We start from the raw sequence: 17265 nt of genomic DNA on the forward strand, positions 1-17265 counted from the left end.
TTTCCAAGTGCCTTTTTTTTCTTTTTTTTTTTTTTTTTGTATTCTGTTTTACTTTCTAATCTCACTGTATATTTTGGATTTATATATACTTCTTTTATATTCTTACTTCACATCCTTGTCTTTCCTTCTCGTTAGCTTACCTCCTTGGATGTCCTCGGCCTCTAAACCTCTGCCTTATGACATTCAATCGCTGACTCAGTTCCTTTACTTCTGTCTTCCAAGGAGTCTGAACATTTTAAATGTTATTTTCCTTTCAGTCAGTTCCAAGATGATGTTTGCCTCTGCTAAGTGTATTTCCTCTCAGCTACTGGAATCTTCTGTTCTGCAGATTGCTCCTTGGTGCATTTGGGAAGACGTTGCCAAGTTTCTTTTTGTGCATATGCTTGTTTTCAGTTTCTGGAAACTTGTCAGAGCTTCCACTCTTTTTCCACATTCTTCCTCAGGTTTTCCTCACCCTCCCAGTACACCTTTCCCATATTGTTCTTCCTTCCACTTACAGCTCCACTCCACTGCATCTTTAGCGTGTCCTTTTGTTCTAAATGCTGAAACCTACCTGAAATTTCTGGCTTTTTTCACTGTGGCATGAGTTGCATTTTAATCAACTATGACATGTCATTCTTAGAAAACAAAGGTCATTCTACGAAAACAAATGGCTACGCATTCTGGAAACTTAGCTAATAACTTTTGTTATTATTAATTTTTAATTTTTACCTGATCTATGTCACCTGTTTCTTTCGTTTTTCTTTCATAATAATTGCACTTTTTATGATTCCCAACAAACTCATGATAAGGGTGTGGTTTTATGCAATAATCACTGTTTTGTTAACTCTGTGTTTACTGATGCTGTGACTTAACACATGAATTGCGCAGGACATACAGGGTAGTGGAAGGATCACTTGTTGGGCAGTTGGAGGATGCAGGTCTTTGCTGTTGTTAGCCCTTCTTTCTACTCAACTTTGGCTGCTCAGAAACCCCTCTGATTCTTGCTTTGTTATTGTGAAACAGAGGATGAGCAATATCTAGCTCCAAAGCTGAAATTAAGATGAGATTAAAAAAAACACACGTTTTACAAATTGGGAACAGCTACAAAACAGGTACAGATTATTATTATATTGACTCTCAAAGCACAGAGATGAGTGTTTGTCAGACAAGCAAACACATAAAATGAAAACAAATGGACAGTCTGACTAGAGTGAGAATTTCGTTTCTTCAGAGTTTTCTGTTGTGCATCAGATGTTTCTTAAAATGCAGAAATCTTCACTTTTGAGTTTTAATAAAAAATATATTTGTATGCAGCACTGTGAATATTTAAGTTGTAAGATGGTGGATAACATACCTGTTTTGCTAACTCAAATACCATAATCCAAAAATAATACCCGTGTGGGTAGTTCAGTTTCTTCCTATGATGGGTATTACAGAGTGACTCATAGAAAAAAACACAGATTGGCCTATATGTACATGCAACAGCATGTGTTATTATGGATAAATAAGTCCCACCTAAGAATTGTTTGCTTCCTTCTGTGAAGAGCCACCTCACTCCTACGTTAACGGTAGTTGTTTTCCTCTCTTCCTGCTTCTTACAACTCTCCCGCCTACTCAACCCGCAACCATCCTCAGTTCCAGCCCTGTCTTCTTCGCCCCTCCAGAGGGCATGGGTGCCTGGGTTTTTCATACCCTGCAAAGTTACAGCAGGGGAGGGAGGAACAATTTTATGATTAAAACATTATAAAATATTTATGATTTATTTCTATATCTATATGTTATTTATATATTTTATATTTACCCCATTGCTAATTATGTGAGTGATTCATTCACATTTTAAAATTCTAAAATATTAATTTGCAAACCAGCACAAAGAATCACTGTAAGTCATATTAAAAGGACCAATTATTTGATTTTATTTAGTTCCCTTCTGGAAACTGCTGAATTAATTTACTATTTCAGGTGAAGACTAGCGTAACAACAAAACGTGGAAGATAGAGCTAAAATTCTTAGTCCTTTTGAAAATTGAGTTTGAATTATTATTAATTTTCTGATATTTCCTTATTTTATGTTAATTGTGTTGTCTTCCAGAATCATGGTCACCCTCTGTGTGGTCAAGTTGCCTGTATTTTATTTACGTTGTCCGACTGATGTTATCCATTCCCCTCCTCCATACATGCAAGTAGTCATTGCTTGCATTTTTATACTTCACTTCCTAATTTTAGGGTTGACTTCTTTTCTGCTTCATTGCAATTATTCTTCATAAACCTCTTCTCCTAGTACCAAATTAAATAATACTTTTTCCCCCCAAAGTTTTGATATCTTTTGCTGGTTTGCAGAGAGATACTTTGCCCATCAACTTGTTGTTCATCCAAGTTGAGCTTCTTTAGTGCTTTAATCTTCCATCAGAAATCATGTTTCTTTGTATCTTAATCATTTTTCCATCATGTCTCTGAACTCCTTCCAGCTTCCCTGAACCTTTTGGATAAGGAGATGCCTGGGTCTGAACACCAGGTGCAGTCCCACCAGTCCTGTTTAGGAGGGTCCCATTACCTCCTGTGCTGCTATGATGTTTTCTTGTTCCCCAAGGTTCTCATTATAATGATGATGCGTGTTTCTACAGGCAGAGAGTCAGGCAAACCGCATCGCCCCCATTCGCCTACAGTTGCCTTCTGGCTAATTCTTTTTCCATCATGGAAATCTCAGTTTCAGTTTCTTTCTCTCTTTCACTATTACTCTGTCTCTCTTGTTCTTTATAGTTTTTATTTTACTTATTCTGCCTGACTCAGATCTTATTCATGTGTTTATTGACCTCTTTATTTTTTTTTTCTACATCTTGATCAGACCCATTATCTTCCCAGTCCTATACTTTCATGCTGGTGTTGATAGCAATCTCTGTCACTCTGACTGCATGTTCATCCATCTGTTAACCACATCAATTTCGTTCACACTTCAATGGTAAAAAAAATACACTTATTTCCTTATATTTATATAATGCCTTTCCTTTTTATTTTTTATCAGATCAATAAGTAGCTTGACATTATCCTGTTAGGCTTGAAAACTCAATTTTATCAAAGTTGAATTGAGATATATATTATTTTCAATATTACTGTTTGCAGTTCAATAAAATAATGGTTCAGTTTTTATCCACAAATGATATAGTTTGTGGAGAGATGTGATAGATATGATATCTCTGGACTAGTTACTGTAGAACTTATGGCCTGTGTTTCTTGAACACTAGTTGGTCATTCTCTCTTCCTTCAGTTCCTTCTTTCCTATCTTTCTTGCTTCCTTCCTCCAGTCATATAATGGTTACTGAAATCCTACTATCTGCAGGACAGTGGGAAGGAAAGAATATGCACTGGTATTAGATGGCCTGCTGTCAAAGTGAATAGCTCTGCAGCTACATCAACTCATTTACATTCTGTCACTGTGTTCTCACCCATAACAGGAGTGGAGTTCAGCACTATGATGATTAAGTGAAAATAAGACATTATTTTATTCACAAATTAGAAGCCTCATTAGAGATAAAGCCATAATAAATTTTTGGATACCATTAAGAAGAACCTTGACCACTTGAAAAGTTTGTCTTTCTGGTTTATAAAACAACACATAGCTCCCCATTGCCTACCAAATCAATTGTATCAAAACACCTTCAGAGTACACAAGTGGTTTGCATATGACCAGAGGATGGAAGTGACAGAAGATGGAAAATAATGTAATGGTTCATGAATTAGGTAATAAAGACAGATGAGGACTAGAGTTAGAGGAAAATTTGAGTCTGGCACTTTAGATTTGGGAACCAGTTTTAAAGTCAATGACTGATAAAAAGGGGTAGATTCTGTCCTACCACCTGGAGTGTTTTCATGATTAATCCAGATTCCTTATCACCCACCTTTGACTTGCTGCAATGAAATATTTGAAGATGATGGCCTGGAAACTGCAATTTAACACCCTCCTCTACCCTTACTGACGTTGATTTATGTGTTTATACTAGGTTACAAATTTTTAGCTGAAAGTGCAGCCAGTCATTGTCAAAATAAGAGAATAACAGGGTCTAAGATAAGTATGAGGAAAAAACAGGCAAAGGGGGTTAAGGAACTAAAGGTGTTGGGTCCCACCAGTAGCTGAGGTGATGGTAAAGAGAGTGATGTGGGTAACAAAGCAGGTAGACACAGTAGACACAGTCAGTGAGAAGGGGAGAAATAAGTCACAATGAGGAATTTGTGGAAAGGGCCAGAAATTCTGAGTTTCTGATCTTAGTGGAACAGAAAAAATTCTGATGATATATCGGGCGAAATTCACCCCTGATATTTCACATAGGTTCTTTTCTATTTCCCCTAAGTGTTGGCCGGTCTGAGAAATAAAGGGACAGAGTACAAAAGACAGAAATTTTAAAGCTGGGTGTCCGGGGGAGACATCACATGTTGGCAGGTTCTGTGATGCTCCCCACGCTGCAAAACCAGCAAGTTTTTATTAGTGATTTTCAAAAGGGGAGGGAGTGTACGAAGAGGGTGTGGGTCACAGAGATCACATGCTTCACAACGTAATAAGATATCACAAGGTAAATGGAGTCAGGGCGAGATCACAGGACCACAGGACCGCGGCGAAATTAAAATTGCTAATGAAGTTTCGGGCAGGCATTGTCATTGATAACATCTTATCAGGAAACAGAGTTTGAGAGCAAACAACGGGTCTGACCAAAATTTATTAGTCAGGAATTTCCTCGTCCTAATAAGCCTAGGAGTGCTACGGGAGACTGGGGCTAATTTCATCCCACAACTATGACCATAAAAGACAGCTGCCCCCAAAGTAGCCATTTTAGAGGCCTCCCCTCAGGGACACATTCTCTTTCTCAGGGATGTTCCTTGCTGAGAAAAAGAATTCAGTGATATTTCTCCTATTTGCTTTTGAAAGAAGAGAAATATGGCTCTGTTCCACCCAGCTCACTGGCGGTCAGAGTTTAAGGTTATCTGTCTTGTTCCCTGAACATTGCTGTTATCCTGTTCTTTTTTCAAGGTGCCCAGATTTCATATTGTTCAAACACACATGCTCTACAAACAATTTGTGCAATTAACGCAATCATCACAGGGTCCTGAGGTGACATACATCCTCCTCAGCTTGTGAAGATGATGAGATGAAGAGATTAAAGTAAAGACAGGCATAGGAAATCACTAGGGTATTGATTGGGGAAATGATAAGTGTCCATGAGATCTTCACAATTTATGTTCAGAGATTGCAGTAAAGACAGGCGTAAGAAATTATAAAAGTATTAATTTGGGGAACCAATAAATGTCCATGAAATCTTCACAATTTATGTTCTTCTGCCATGGCTTCAGCCGGTCCCTCCATTCGGGGTCCCTGACTTCCTGCAACAATGATACAAATCCGTGTGCTTTGCGTGACTGATGTGAAAATGTGAAGACTGTTGGATGTTGTTGAGAGGAGGAGCTACATCTCTGCCAAGCAGAGCCTTTGTTGGCTTGTTTTGTTTTGCTTTGTTCTCCCTAAACAATGTTGATGCATGTGCAGCATAAATTGATGCAATTTATTTACTAATAAGCCTTGTAAAACACAAGTAACAAGAGAAATATAAGATCATATCGGGACATGGTGCAAAAAACTCAGACATCAGAGTATTATACTGAGCACATTTTAGACAGTATACATAAAGTGTAGGCAGGGGTAAAACTGTGAAGAAAAGGCACATAAAATGTACAATGGGGAGCTGTTTAAGCATACCAAATTGTCAACTTATAAAAGCATCTTTCCAGGAATTTAGTCTCACTTGGAGAAACAAAAATCTTTTGGTTAATATTTTGAATATAACCAGAATCTTTCATACATGTTATTTTTATTATTCTATGCTGATATTTTAACATTGATATCAAAACTGTTACCATATTTGATATTGTTAACATAATTTATTAACTGCCACATTTTTAGTATTGACTTTCTTTATCCATCTAAGCAAATAAGGATGAAATTTTATTATTATAAAAACAAAAAATAGAATAAAACCCTAGGTCTATTTTTTTTAATCAGACTAAAAAGGTAGGCTTGTGCCAGAAACAGTGAAACATTCTATATTTCAAAGTGTCATTTATTCCTGAAGCACGTCAGCCTCTGCACAGTGACCTTCTGTGTTTATCTTTATAAAGAGTAGAGTAAACCATTATGCAAACACACTTCCATTTGGGCACTGTGGTGCCAAGTGTTAATGGCATCATTATTCCAAACAAAGCATGTTTAGAACCATTACTCTTTGTGTTATTTTTCTTGTGGGGATTTCAATAAAGTGTCTGTAGGCTATAAGATATTTGCATGATATAACTATTTTCTTCTTACTGTGTGTTATGCTAATGGTATTTTGTGGTGTTTTTGGTAAACAGGTTGATTTACTTCATAAAGAGCCTGTTAAAAAGATTACTTTTTAATCTGTGTCAGCTCTCTTTCTTTGTGTGTCCTCTGTACTTCATGAATATAAATGGCCTATAGGTGATGACTTGGGTGGAAAATGTAAGCAACTCATAAGGGGATGAAATTTGCTTATAAATTAGTATAAATTCTTAAAATTTTTCAATACCAAATTAAAATGTAGTTAAGACCATAGGTCTTAAAGAGATATTATTTTTCTGAAATGTGATTTTTATAACTTTATACTCTGGAAAATTCAATTATTCCTTTAAGTTGGAAGAATCAAGCTCTAGAATTCTAGGCAATACACTGAAATTGGAGATTGCTTTATTATCTTAAGAATCACTTGTGGCCGGGTGTGGTGGCTCACGCCTGTAATCCCAGCACTTTGGAAGGCCAAGGCAGTGGATCACGAGTTCAGGAGATAGAGACCATCTTAGCTAATGTGGTGAAACCCTATCTCTACTAAAAATACAAAATTTAGCCAGGTGTGGTGGCGCGTGCTTGTAGTCCCAGCTACTCAGGAGGCTGAGGCCAGAGCATCGCTTGAACCTGGGAGGCGGAGGTTGCAGTGAGCTGAGATCTTGCCACTGCACCCTAGCCTGGGTGACAGAGCGAGACTCCGTCTCAAAAAAAAAAAAAAAAATCACTTATATTGCAGCATAATGCAAGATAAATTAAAACGTTATTTTGTCTACATTTCTAAGCTAATATGTACATATGTAACAAATAGGTGATAAAACTAACAATTATCAGAAGAAAAATAAAAATAATTAATAATTGGATAAGCCAGTGCACATCTGGAATTAAAAGCACATCAGCTAAAATAAAGGGAATTGTGTAAGTGTGACATAAGTCATACTGTTCATTCATATTTTCAAGAGCTCAGCATTTAATTGCTGTTGACTGAGGTGCTACAACTTCATGAGATGTCAAGGGCTCATTACTTGTTGCTCTATGATAAATGCAAATATTATCTCTGGCAATATTAAGTGTTTTATAATTTGCATTCTGTTGAAGAGCTAACCCTCATTAGAAATAAATATATAACTAAAATAAGACATGAATATATGTAGGTATGACATCTCTAAAAGGTAAATAAGCTATTGTTTATTTTATATTTTTGAATTAATAGGTTTGTTTTATAGTACCTAAATGTGTAAGTGAATCATTTGCAAAATGTCTTTAATTAACACAATCTATTGGGCCTGTTCCCTAATTTGTCTATTATTTAAGATTTGTGTACTTTTGCATGTTAAACCCCTGTTGGAAATACATTAAGTTTCAGTATGACTAAATGTTATAAGGGGTTTAATATGTACCTGTGGAAAACAAAATAACTAATGGACCCATCAGGGAGATTAAAACTAAGACAATAGCCTCATAAGCACTAAACTCTAATGGATAAGTAACTAGTGTCCAAGAGATGTAGTGCACAGTAAGACATCAGTTTTGTTATAAATTTTTATCTCTTAGCAATATATATATTTAAGTTACAAGAGAAAATACAAAATTTTTATTCTGGTAGAGTGTTTAGGGGTAACGTATATGGATATCACTGTCCTGCTTTGAAAAAGGTTTTTTAAGTCAGATGGGTTGGCAGGAATGCATAGTGTGATAATAAAGCAAATGTCAAAAAAAAGAGTGTAGAATCTAGGTGTGGGTGTACAGATGCTTTCTGTATACTTCAGCTTTTCTGTATGTGTGAAACTTTTTATAATAAGATGTTTGAAAAATGTTTTCAATGCAAGATGATTACATTATTTTTAAAGCAATCAATTTGAAAAACTGTGGAGATGACAGTAATAACATGACACAATTCTTTATATGTAGAAAGACAAGTTATGCTTTATCTTTAAATGAATACCTTTAAAAATAATGACATCTGAGCTTAGCTAAATTCTTTTCAGACTTATGCATATTTTTTGTAAAAAGGTTTTACTCTTTTCTCTTTAGATTATGTGTTCAAACCTAATTATCTTTTATGGTTGTCTATTATTTAGGGCCAACCTAGACTTATCACCTTGTGTTGTATTTTAGTCAATGCACTTATTCAGTTTTATGGTTCTCTCTGGTACATTTACAAAGTGCACTTTATACTGCACTTCTAGTTTCCTATAAACAAGGAAACAATCTGTTCTACTGTATTTCAAATCACTGCCATCCTGACCATTACTTCATTTGCAATAAAAGTCACAAACTGTGCAAGTGCATTTCATACATGTTCATTTCCAAGGTGTTAATAAGTAAATGTCTAGTCAGCCTTGGTACAGAGAAAGAGAAAGTAACAGATGCCCCCCCCCCACCCCACCCCACAACATGGTAGGATTTGTGTGAGGTTTGATGGGATACCAAGAGTATGATTCCCTGCCCATTTCCCTGAGGCTGCCTTCCATGGGAACATCCATGTTTGTTCCATCTTTCTAAAAAATATAATATGATTTCTATTGAAAGGTAAATGTTGTCAACCACTAAGAGTTATTAATAACTGAGCTTTGACGAATGTAAGTCCTAGCCAGCCCTGAGAAAACTGGGCTTGGGGAGAGTTTGGAACTTGGGAATTCTCTGTAGTGTCTGAACATTCCTTAGTTTAGCAGGCACAGGAAATAAGATGGCTTGGAGGTTAGGCAAGCAGAAGCAAGCAGTAAGGCACTGTAAGCAGTAAGGAGCAGATAAGAGTTTCTGTGATGGTTGATTTTATGTTTCCACTTGACTGGGCCATGGGGTGCCCAGACATTTGGGCAAATATTCTGGATTTGTCTGAGACGGCATTTTTGGATAAGATCAACATGTGAATTGGTAGACTGAGTAAAGCAGATTGCCGTCTCTCATGTTGGTGGGTCTCATCTAATCAGTTGAGGACCTAATAGAACAAAAAGCTTGACATTCCCACAAGTGGGAGGAAATTTCCTCTTGGCTGACTGCCTTGAGCTGGGATATTTATTTTTCTGCCTTTGGACTTGAACTGAAACATCTGCCCTTCCTGGTCCTGGAACCTGAAGGTGTTTGGACTGGAACTACAGTATTATCTCTCCTGTTTTTCAGGTCTTTACCCTTGGACTAGAACTATAACATCTGCCGTCCTGGTTGCCAGGCTTTTGAACATACACTGTTGGTTCTCCTGGATCTTCACCTTGCCAACTGCAGATCTTGGGACTCGTCAGCCTCAATAATTATGTGAGCCAATCTCTTAAATAAACCTCAGTAGATAGATAGATAGATAGATAGATAGATAGATAGATAGATAGATGCATGTATTCTCCTATTTGTTCTGTTTCTCTGAATAATTCTAATACACTGTCCTTGGGCTGATGTGTTTGGAGAGGAAGCACTCTACATGACAGTTTGTTAAGGCAAACTTTGGATAATCCATGTCCATACTACATACGATGTTATTTCTAGACATGATCACTCCAAGATGTTGGAATTCAAATAATGATTGGGTCTCTGCTGTATCATCTTAATGACTCTTGAAACAAAAATAGTGTAAAGTAATTGTAATGCTTTGAGTCCTGTTAGTTATATACAGTTGACCCTTTAACAGCAGGAGTTTAAACTGGGTGGGTTCACTTATATTAGAGTTTATTTTTTCAAACAAACAGATACAGTATTCTCAGGATGCAAAACCTGCTTATACTGAAGGCAGTCTTTTTGTATAGTAGGGTTCTGCAGGGAGGACTGTGGGAAATTTTGCACACGTTGGAATATGGGAATGGCAGAGATCCTGGAACCAATCTTTGGTGTGTATCAAGGGATGAATATACATTATAATATTGCCATTAGGTTAGGAATCATCTGCAAATAGTTATTTACCTCTCTCAGAATTAGCAGACATAGCTTTCTTGTGATTGCTTGATTTGAACATGTCACAGTGTCCCAGTTCCTTAGGCTGCTAGACTTGACTTTGACCTGCATCAGTGACTACTTTTGCTTTAGCTCCAGAGCTAAAGATGAACAATTATGGCAGTCCCTTCTACTATTTTATTTGTTGTATAGAATAACAAAATGCACCATGTAAGCACCAAGTAATTTATCAGTGTCTAATCCTAATACATGCTTGTATTTGTTTTCTAAAATATACTCTTTCAATATAAATTATTTTGATGAGATTATTAATCTATGTTTGAAGACACATTGCTTGTATGTAATCTTGGCAATGCTCTATTATTATTGAGTTATTACTATACAAAAAATCAACATAATATTCTGTTATTGTTGTGTTGTTTCATTGTTTGATAGGCATAATTAATAGCTCTCATTTTTCTTTTACTATAAGATAGTGATTAACATTTTAGGCACTTAGCCTGAGATCACTTTCATCCTAGCTAACTTGTCTTCTTCCACAAATCAGACATAGTGTTGTCCTCAAATTATAAACTATTAATTTTAGGGCAAGAACAATGACGTCTTTTGACTACCATATAATTTAATTTGGTGATCAGAGATCAAATTTAATTGTAAATATTGATACCTCTTTTATTTGCTTATGGCCCACAGTGATTCTTTTACATGCATCTTTGGCTTATTCTAACAATCAGTAAGAGGTAATTCAGTCATTACTTATTTACACATTACAGTAAAATTTGTTTAACAGGTACTTGAAATAATCAAAACCAAAGATTAAAGAACCCTCACTCTAAACAAACAAATATTGTCCTACAAGTAAGGATAGGTATAAAATAAAACATAAAAACAAAATGAGGAAGAGATAAATGGTTAATAAATCAAAGGGAGACAAAATTGTAAAGTGGTTATGAAATCAATGATTATGAAATTTAAACAAACCTTTTCATATATTCAGCCATAGAAGCTATAAGGTAATGAACTATTCTATAATTAAAAAATAAAGAAAGCATCTCAAGGTATATAATACAATTGTAAGGGATGTTCTTTGCAAAAAAGTTTTGTGGACTTTTTCATTATTTTTATCAAAGTAAGGTCAAAACAGTTTTTTTTACAGACAGTCTAAAATTTGGAATTTTTAAATGGGAATTTAAAATTTTCTTCTAATATAATAATTTAAGTTTGTCTAGAACCTTCAGGTCAATGTGATGAACTAAACAGAAAATATTACCACAAAAAGCTCTGCCAGTACAAGATGCTTTGAGAATATGGAAGAAATAGTACTAAATACACTATAATATACTGAGAATTGCATACCTTGATCACACACACATACACACACACACACACACACACATGCATACACACATCAACTACGTTGCTCTATTTTAACCAGTATAGAAATATATATTGTCTAATCCCTAGTTCTGGTTAAGAACTATATTCTTTCTGGAACTGATTTTGAAAATAATCTGCTACTGTTTGTTAAGAGTATCACACTGTTTTTGTTTGCTTTGTTTTAATTTGGGGTTAGGAAAAATTTCCAGAAATCTTCTATACATGTATAAACTTGGAGATGTTTACCTGGTTTATTTTGAAGATTTCCAAAGTGAAGAATGAAAGAAGAAATGAGGACAGACTATACAAGCCCAAATTAAGGAATGAGAAAATGGACCATGTTCTTGGGTTGACAACACTTTCTCTATTTAAAGTTTTACATAGGGTTTTTGCAGCAATTTTTTTTACATAGTTTTACTAGACTTTCAGTCTCAGTAATATCAGATAATATCTCTAATTATATATGTGCGGTGTGTGTGTGTGTGTGTAGATTTTTTTTTATTGTAGGTAACAGTGCTATTTAAAATTTATATTGCTTAGTATTTGAGAAACTTTCAGGTGATATTAAGCTTTTAAATGGGTTAAGCTTTTAACTGAGTTAAATTGTTTTAGAGCTTTAGAAACATTGTTTTAAAATATTATTTTGTTTGTCTAACATTTACAATAAAAGGAATTAACAGAAAACACAAAATAACACCATTCACCATTCACCACAGAGGGAAGTCAACGTAAAGAAAGTCATCTTTGGATCCTTTCCAGTGAGGCTTAATTGTGGCACCACAATAAGGGCATTGTTATGCCAGGTCTTACCTACTTTATTACCTTATACATAAACTCAGAGAACCAAAATATAGAAAAGCTGCAATGACTATAATCTTCTGGGTATAAATGTAGCAAATGCTGGAAGATACTGAAGAGTAAAGGAGATAAAATGAACGTCAAGATGTAAGCAGTAAATCGATTAGTACATTGCATACACAAATTCTCCTTCAGGTTTCAGGTTTGATTTGGGAAGTGATTCTATTTACAGGGATATATATATTTCTAGAAAAGTATTTAGAACAGAAATATCTTTCCAAGATTTTCAGTTCTTAGTACCATAACAGCTTAAAATATTTTTCATCACACCTCTAGGCCAACAAACAAATACCAAGAATTCTGACTATTATAGTTAAGGCCAAACAACTTAGTAACTATTTATGTCCTGACAACATAAATTAAAACAAAAAAATGTTTTACCTGTTTTACATTTAAATATTCTTAAATTACATATGAATTACTTACTAATGGTGAGTGCATACGTGTTGGGCACTGTACAACTTCTCAAACCTTGGAATCAGATTGAACACTGTGATCCTTAGTACTTGTTCCACAAGGACTTTTGGGGGTACTTGCTTTACTGAGAACCCAACTTCACATAGTTATGACCCCTGGAATGTAACCCCCTTGAATGTTGAAATTAAGAAATAGCTTGACTAGTAGTTAATACAATGTCTGATAAATAGTGAGTATTGTTGTGTTTTTTTGTTGTTTTTTTTTTGACACAGAGTCTCGCTGTCACCCAGGCTGGAGTGCAGTGGCAGGATCTCGGCTCACTGCAGGCTCCGCCCCCCAGGGTTCACGCCATTCTCCTGCCTCAGCCTCCCGAGTAGCTGGGACTACAGGCGCCCACCACCTCGCCCGGCTAATTTTTTGTATTTTTAGTAGAGACGGGGTTTCACCGTGTTAGCCAAGATGGTCTCGATCTCCTGACCTTGTGATCCGCCCGCCTCGGCCTCCCAAAGTACTGGGATTACAGGTGTGAGCCACCACTCCTGGCCGTATTGTTGTGTTTATCTCGAAATTTTAAAATATCTTACAGCATTCCTGATGAGTTAACTGTGTTATTCCAGAGTGCCTTGCACATAGTTTTGGAATCACAGTGTTAGACTATTAGATGCTAATGTTACTCGTAGCCCCTGAATCTTTAATTGAGAAGTCCAAAAGCCTCTGACATGGTGGAAGTGAATGGAAGCACTGTAAGGCGACTATAAAAGCTCAATATCTTCTTTAATCTCATTGTTTTTTTATTTTTCTCAGTCCAGTATGGCAAATATTTCCTAGGATTTATAATATCACAAAGTCTGTGACTCAAAATTTGATGTTAGCACTTACAGTGATGATAAATGGGACCATCATCATTGTTTGAGGCAAGTGTTACTTTTGGTTTTTGTTTGTTTTCATTTTTTGTTGTTTGTTTTTTGAGATAGAGTCTTGCTCTGTCACACAGGCTGGAACGCAGTGACGTGATCTTGGCTCACTGCAACCTCTGCCTCCTGGGTTCAAGCAATCCTGTCTCAGCCTCCCAAGTAGCTGAGATTACAGGCACGTGCCACCATGCCTGGCTAATTTTTGGATTTTTATTTATTTATTTATTTATTTATTTGGGGGAGGCAGGGTTTCGCCATGTTGTCCAGGCTGGTCTTGAACTCCTGACATCAGGTGATCCACCTGCCTTGGCCTCCCAAAGTGTTGAGATTACAGGCATGAGCCACCGCGCCTGTCCAAGTGTTACTTTTGTGTTTTTAAGAAAATAATATTATCAGTGTTTATTAAGACATTTTAAATTTTGACATAGCATTTTAAGATTTGGTGTTATTTTGTGTTTCCTGTTAATTCATTTTATTGTAAATGTTAGAAAAATAAAATATTATTTTTTAAAAAGTTTCTAAAGTTCTAAAAAAATTAACTCAGTTAAAAGCTTAACCTATTTAAAAGCTTAATATCACCTGAAAGTTTATAAAATACTAAGCAATATACATGTTTAAATAGCACTGTTACCCACAACAAAAAAAATCTACACACACAAACATACATGCACACACACATATACACACTGCACATATATAATTAGAGACATTATCTGATATTACTGCGACTGATTTAACTAATTTTTTCAAAGTTTTTAACTATATTCAGAAGAGCTACTTGTTTTAACAGTTCCTGTGAGATGTATTGTACTGAGAAGAGAACTACATCTTCTCATGAGTCTACCCTGACTGCAAATAAACCCCGGGGTGCTCCAAGGAAGGAGATTTGAACTACTTTTTCATTTTATCTCATTTTTGTGTTTCAGTAACCCAGTTAACTATATAAACATTGTTTCCTTTTAAAAACAAGTATCTTATAGAAATGTGTATTTACTCTCAGCTAAGGACCTTAGTGGAAATCTTATCTGGATTATTAGAAGAACTCAAATATGAGAGTCCTTGAACAAGATGATGTTAACCATTTCCTGCTCAGTAAACTGTGAGTGCCATCAGTGTCCACACTGAAAGCTCAAAACAGAAAACTAAAACGAGTCATATTAAGATGAATAGTAAAAAATATAAATTGTTTTGTAAGTGAAAAGGAAAACAAGATATGATGACACAGAATTCTTACAGATCTCAGGGAGGGTTAATTAATGATCATCATTAATAGTGATACTTAGTAGCTGTTTCTGACACTCTTGTGATTTTAAATTCAAATTTTTACTTATTCATTTTTTTCCACGTTTATTTTTAATCTTCATTTCCTAGAACCTACTTTGCTGATCAAGTTTCCATACCTTTAAATATATTGTCATTGTGATCTCTGACCATAGCAGAGATAATTTGATTAACTTTTGTTCATTGGTTGAAATTGTTTACACCTACTAGGCAGTGGGTGTTTGAGAGAATGAAACCCAAAGCTAGTGCTGAGTGGGCTGGCATGTTAGGGACAGGGTGCACTCTCCCAGTTGAAAGACTCCTGAAAATTGATAGGGAGATGAGGCAGGGAGTTGGTCAAATGAATTAGGCTATTAGGAAATAATAGGAAGGGTACTTCTCCTATGTTGTATATCCAGGACTGAGTCTGGTTATTTCATATATAACTACAAGATCAGAAAACAATAAATTAGCAGATATATAGGTAAGTGAAACAATACCAATGACACTAAAGCATTAGGATAAATAAATAATATTTAAATAATAAGGTACTTGAAAAAAATGATTCTTAAGATTTTCATGAAATTCTGTTATCTAAATATCAGAAAAATATACTTATAGATACAAGATTTTGCTTCTAAATTGATCAAGGCATTTTATTTTTCATTATTGGTATTAAATTGCTTTCTAGCCAGGTTGCTAACAGCACATCTATAGATAAACATATTTACAGATAGTTAGAAATATGGATCATTAGAAAGATGGACAGAGGCCAGGCGCGGTGGCTCAAGCCTGTAATCCCAGCACTTTGGGAGGCCGAGGGGGGCGAATCACCTGAGGTCGGGTTTCGAGACCAGCCTGATCAACATGGCGAAAACCTGTCTCTACTAAAAATACAAAATTAGCTGGGCATGGTGGCGCATGCCTGTAATACCAGCTACTCAGGAGGCTGAGACAAGAGCATCGCTTGCACCCGGGAGGCGGAGGTTGCGGTGAGCCGAGATTGTGCCACTGCACTCCAGCCTGGGCAACAAGAGCAAAACTCCATCTCAAAAAAAAAAAAAAAAAAAAAAAAGAGAGAGAAGAAAAAGAAAAGAAAGAAAGATGGAATGAACAGAAAATTCCACTTCCGTACTAGAACTGTGACCATCTAATGTTGACACTGTGGTATACAGAAAGATGAGCCCATTCTCTGGAGGAATGAACTATGTTTTTCTGGTTTACTTCCTCCCAATTGCTGTACCAACATTCTTTCTTTTATACTTTCTATTCCTGAAGCTACTCCCTTGAATTGTTCATATTAAATTTGCTACTCCTCTGAGTATCCCGACAAATCTGCAACATCCTTTTGTAGCCTGCTTCCATTCACTGGAGTCTTCTGCTTTGTCATCATCAAAACATATCTGGAGATTTTACTGTACATTTTTCGTGAAAGATATATTTGTAAACAGAAGACTGGTGCTTGTGTCTTATTTCTCCATTTCTTTTATCTGTGATACCTGCTATTAGGCTAGTTTTTATTTTCTTTCGAAAATATGACTTATTTCTTTTTACCAATACAATTGCATATCTTAAATGCAGAATCGTTAAGTACAAGATTTTTTTGTTGTTGTTTAGATGGAGTCTTGCTCTGTCACCCAGGCAGAGTGCAGTGGCCCAATCTTGGCTCACTGCAACCTCCGCCTCCCAGGTTCAAGTGATTCTCCTTCCTCAGCCTCCCAAGTAGCTGGGGTTGCAGGTCCCACCACCACGCCCAGCTAATTTTTGTATTTTTATTAGAGATGGGGTTTCACCGTGTTGGCCAGGCTGCTCTCAAACTCCTGACTTCAAGTGATCTGCCCGCCTCAGCCTCCCAAAGTGCTGAGATTACACACGTGAGACACCACTTCTGGCTAAGGATTTTTACTAGTAAATGTGAAATGTGATTGTATGTATGTGTAAAAATATATATATGTATACATATGTGTATATATCTCATTAAAGAACTGTAAGATGTCATACAAATATAAAGTTGATTGGATAAGAAAGATTGAATTATCTATTTATACCAATTGATTTTTCTTTATATGTACAATTAGCCCTCTGTATCCATGAGCTCCACACCTGTGGATTCAACCAACTACAGATCAGAAATACCTGGGAAAAAAATTATCTGAAGTTTCATAAAGCAAAACTTAAATTGGCTGCCCACTAAGTTCTATGCTGAATCCAAGGGAATGAAATTATGTGTAGGCAT

This window comes from Symphalangus syndactylus, chromosome 6 (assembly GCF_028878055.3).
Source record: "Symphalangus syndactylus isolate Jambi chromosome 6, NHGRI_mSymSyn1-v2.1_pri, whole genome shotgun sequence".
Lineage (NCBI taxonomy): Eukaryota > Metazoa > Chordata > Mammalia > Primates > Hylobatidae > Symphalangus > Symphalangus syndactylus.